This window comes from Suricata suricatta, chromosome 8, assembly GCF_006229205.1.
Source record: "Suricata suricatta isolate VVHF042 chromosome 8, meerkat_22Aug2017_6uvM2_HiC, whole genome shotgun sequence".
NCBI classification, from domain to species: domain Eukaryota; kingdom Metazoa; phylum Chordata; class Mammalia; order Carnivora; family Herpestidae; genus Suricata; species Suricata suricatta.
This window is the reverse complement of record NC_043707.1, coordinates 8,750,900-8,755,877: the sequence shown is the minus strand read 5'-3', so window position 1 is coordinate 8,755,877 and position 4,978 is coordinate 8,750,900. Positions and strand designations below refer to the sequence as shown.

The following is a 4,978-nucleotide window of genomic DNA, read 5'->3' as shown; positions in this document are numbered from 1 at the left end:
AGGGGGAGGAGGGGGAGGAGGGTCACGTGACCCCTGACTACTTGAAGCCACTCTCTGTCTTCAGGGAGAATCACACACAAGTCATTTCTTGGAAGAGACTTCTGTCGGGAGGAAACACAGTCTTTTTGCTCTGCCCATCTTGGGTTCTGTGGCTGAGGCCCTGCACACTACGCAGACAAGCAAGGCCGGCAAGAGGAAGAGGAACACAAGTTTACGACCATGTACGTCAAGCATGCCCAGCGGTAAGCATCCGCGTCAGGAACAAAGTCCGTACGCGTACGTGCAATATACATGCATGTAGGTGTACACATATATAAAGAGTATTAAGCACAGAATCCCTTTTTCGGGAAATGACAAGTCAAAGGAGGCGGCCTTGGAGCTTCTAGAGACCGAAAACTGAGGGAAGGTGAATAGACGTGGAGACTAAGGGGAGCTAAGGGCTGGTTTGTCGTGGGCTTTATTACCCAGACGCCTCTGATGCTGATGGGGCACTGGAGTTCCCTCCCCTGATTAGCCTGTGCCCTTCCTGGCAGGCGGCGGGGAGGGGAGGAAGTCACGTTTATAGATGGAGTCCTGCTCTCAGGCAAATAAGGGAGAGCAGGGGCTCCTGGGTAGCTTAGTTGGTTAAGCATCCGACTTAGGCTCAGGTCATGATCTCATGGTTCAGGAGACATGTCAGGTTCTGTGCTGACAGCTCCGAGTCTGAAGCTGGTTTCAGATTCTGTGTTTCCTTTTCTCTCTGCCCCTCCCCTGCTCATGCTGTGTTTCTCTCTCTCTCAAAAATAAATAAAAAAAAAAAAAATTTAAGGGAAGGCAGAGAGCTTTTCCTGTAGCTACAGCCTCTCAATGGCCTTGAGCTCCAAATCCTTATCCCCATGTGGCAGATTTTCGGGGCCCACATTCTGCACCCCTTCACCTGTTAGTCCCATCCTTGCCGTCTGCTGAGGTTATGACCAAATAAAAGCATAGAAAGAGCAAGTACAAATGCATTTTTTTTAAAGAAGTCAAGTCTCCACAAGATGATCTGAGTGAAGTCTGAGCTTTTACTGCCCAACCCCCCTTCCGGATTATTCTCTAAAAACAGCGAAGGGGGTAGAAGTGAGGTCACCATGAAGCACTCTGGCCAACGCTCCCTCCCCTGGGAGAGAAACTCGGCCAGTCCTTGGCTGTTGGATGCAAAGGATGCTTTCCAGTGACTTCTGCTGCCCTGGGGGCTCTGGGAGATGACGTCTATCTTAGCTTATTTCTCCAAGAACTTGGAAGAATGTAGCATTTCCTGAACGTAAAAGTTGTCAAAAATTAATGAAGAGAAACATGGTCACCTTAAGTCTATCTAAGACTTGTTTTATTTGGTGATGGGGACAGGGTGGGGGGTTAAGTTAATCCAGGCAGGAAAAGGGGGGCTGTCAAGGCCACGGTCTCCATACAAGTAAACTTGAAAGCCTAGAGGAAACATTTTCTGAGAGGGAAAAAGTACCAACCAGAACCTGAAAGGGGTTCAGAACAAGTCTTCCCCAAATGTGCAACTTGGCACATGGACCATTTAGAGCCCAAGGCCATGGAGACCCTGCAGACTCAAGAGAATTGTGCCCCTTCCTTAAAGACCCAGAAGAATCTATACTGAGGGGTCTTTCCCAGAATGAGAGTTCTCACCTGAGATAAAGTTTATGTGAGTGAGGGCAAACATCTCATCATGCAACGTCTGCTCTTTGCATTGGCTTCTGAAAGCCCTCCTCCCCAGACCCCTTTCCTATTCCTTAGGTCAGGAAAGCATATAGACTTCACTTTCCCTTTAAAAAAAAAAAAAAAGGAAAAGAAAAGAAAAAGGTTTGTTTATTTGGGTGAGAAGGAGAGAGAGAAGGGATGTGGGGGGGGGGGGGTAGAGAGAATCCCAAGCAGGCTCCACATGGTCAGCACAGAGCCCGATGGGGAGCTCAATCTCACGTACCATGAAATCGTGACATACACTAAAATCAAGAGTCAGATGCTCAACTGAGCCACTCAGATGCCCCCCCCCCATTTTCCCTTTCTGTCTTTGAACCCCTCATGTAGGTGGGATTCCCATACATACAAAGTTAAATTTGGGTTTCTCCTGTTAATTGGGCTCATGTCAGTTTAATTCTTAGACCAGCCACAACAAAGCTCAGGCATGGATTGTTCCCGGGGGAGGGGGAGGTCCAGCATGCCTTTAGGAAGGGTATTTCCAATGCCATTGGCATTGACCTACAACCTACAGGAGGAAGAAACACCTCCTGATTCTTTATCAGAGACATTCCTATCAAAAGCAAATAATTACAGCACAGTGAGGGAAAACCACAGACCAACTTTGCTTACATAAAAATCAACACAAAAGCCCAAAATAAAATATTAGCTAATAAAATCCACCATGATCATTAAGGCCATGGACAAGGCCGTCTTTTAATTTCTATTAATGTATTAAAGGGGAAAAAACCATGCTCATTATACATGCCGAAAGGCATTTGACAAAACAGACTATTTCTAACAAAATCTCTTATAAGAAAGAGGGATGCTTTCTTAACATGATAAAATTAGACACACAGTCACACACATCCCCCAAGCCAAAAATCAGCATCATTTGTAATGGTTGGAAGCGACAGAAGTTTCCATGAGACTCTGGAATGAAAAAATGCCCCCTATCGCTACTATTTTCTTTGGAAGGTTCTAGTTGATGAAAGTGGCTAAGAGGGAAAAGGAAATCTGAGGAGAAAGACGTGACCTAACTGTGTTTACTCTGGAAAGTCCTAGAGAAGCAATGGAAAAAAGCGGCCGGCAGGGAGAGATTTCACTAAGGAACGGGGTGCCGACATAACATATCCAAACACCTGGCCTTTGTAGGTACAAACAGTAACCAGTTAGGAAAGTTAACAAAAGAAAATATTCCATTTGCAACAGCATCCCCCCCCCCCACATGCACACACAGAAATAAATGCACTAAATGTACTACGATTCAGAGAAATACGGAGGATATAAAATCCTTCAAATGTAAAGAAGGCTGTACTGCCTATGTTCTTATCTAGAAACTCTCCATACTAGAAAGATGGTACATCTTCCGTGCTGGGGAGGGTGTGGAGCTGCAGCCCTCCCCGTGCTGGCCGGAGTGTGGGATGAAGCGCCAAGACAGGTGCGCAATTCCTTCAAAAGTTAAAAACTCATTTACCATATGGCTCGGCAAGTCGAGGTTGCCACCTAAGAGAAACGAAGTCGGGTGCTCTCACACCAGGACTTACACACCAATACCCCCCAGCTGGTGAAGAAACAGACAAACCGGCTCGCTGAGAGAAAGGAAGCACTGTCTTCGGACACAAGAAGGGTGAATCTCAGAAACATTGCGCCGGATCAAAGAAGCCAGATGCTGAAGACCGCAGGTTGTGTGACTGCGGTTACAAGCACTTTCCAGGAAAGGAAAATTGGTAGAGAGAAAGCGATACGAATATGCACATCATTTTTCAACTAGACAAGCTGATTCTAAAGTTCAATTTTTTTTTAATGTTTAATTTTTGAGAGGGGGAGGGGCAGAGAGAGAGAGAGAGGGAGACAGAAGGCGAAGAAAGTCTCCTGGCTCTGAGCTGTCAGCACAGAGCCCGACGTGGGGCTCGAACTCATGAACCGTGGGATCAAGACCTGAGCCGAAGTCGGCGGCTTAACAGACTGAGCCCCCCAGGTGCCCGTAAAGTTCATGAAATTTTTAAACAACAGCAATAAGCAGGACATTTCTGAAAGTGAGAATGAAGAGCAACTAATCATATCAGAGACTAAACCAGATTGTCCTACAGTAATTACAACAAGGTCACAGGGCGCCTGGGGTGTAGTCGGTTAAGCGTCCAACTCTTGGCTTTGGCTCAGGTCACGAGCTCATGGTTCCTGCGTTAAGGCCCCCACGGGGAGGTTTCATGCTGATGGCACACAGCCTGCTTGGGATTCTCTCCCACTCTCTCTGCACTTCCCCTGCTTGCTCTGTCTCTCAACATAAATAAACTTAAAAAAAAAATCTCATACCAACAAATGTGTGTATGAAAATGTACATAAAACCTATCAATGGAACATATGTCCAAAATACCCACAATCCATTCAAGAATGTAACATATAAGGAAAGACCTCAGTTCAGGTCAGTGGGGGAGGAAAGGATTCACTAGTTATTGGTACTAAAACAACTTGGTAGCACCTGGGAAAATATGGTTAGACCCTTGTACCTTTTTCTTCCATGCAAATGAAGTATGGATGACCCAGAGATTTAAACGTAAGAAATGAAACTCTAAAAGTAGAAGAAGAAAGCCCAAAGAAACTTAACCATCTCTTGGTAGGACAGTCCTTTCTAAGCAGGACTTAAAACCCAGAAATCCAGAATATATATTTCATCACCTACTAAAAGTTGTAGGAGCACCTGGGTGGCTCAATGGGCCAAGCATCCGACTTTGGCTCAAGGTCATGATCTCACAACTGGGGAGCTCCAGCCCCGCATCGGGCTCTGTGCTGACAGCTCAGAGCCTAGAGCCTGCTTCAGATTCTCTGTCTCCCTCTAGCTCTCTGCCCCTTCCCTGCTTGTATACTCTCTCAAAAATAAACATTTAAAAAAAAACCTTAAAGGTTTTAAAAAGCCTGCCAACCAGCCTCAGGGGATTACTCCCACTCCGGTCACAAATGACTCTGAAACTTAGCGGGACACATTAAATTATCATTTGCAGGAACTGGGCAGTTCAGCAGCACTGAGCTGCAGTTCTTGAGAACAGAGGAGTCCTTGAGATGAAGTCCACGTTCAGCATGGCCTTCTTTGGAAAGGAGAAAAAGACGGAATGGACACCCAACAAGGGTATGTAGCCCAAACAGAGAGCAGTGGTCTGGTTAACCAGAGGTAACAGAGATCAGAGGTCAAGGTTGCTAGGGCACGTGAGACTTCCAGGGCAAACACTGGAGGGGAGGGAGCCACACAGAGGGAGCCCCAGAAATCTGCATAGAGGTT

General features: G+C 46.3%; 1 long non-coding RNA gene across 1 annotated transcript in view; it reads left to right on the top strand.

The window, feature by feature from the left end:
• The first annotated feature begins 72 nt into the window (after positions 1 to 72).
• The window catches only part of LOC115297499, a 5,419-nt gene continuing 513 nt past the window's right edge, over positions 73 to 4,978 (top strand). Inside the window, exons 1-2 of the long non-coding RNA XR_003911445.1 lie at positions 73 to 221; positions 4,704 to 4,828. This is a non-coding gene — a long non-coding RNA (uncharacterized LOC115297499). The remainder of the gene's footprint in view (positions 222 to 4,703; positions 4,829 to 4,978) is intronic.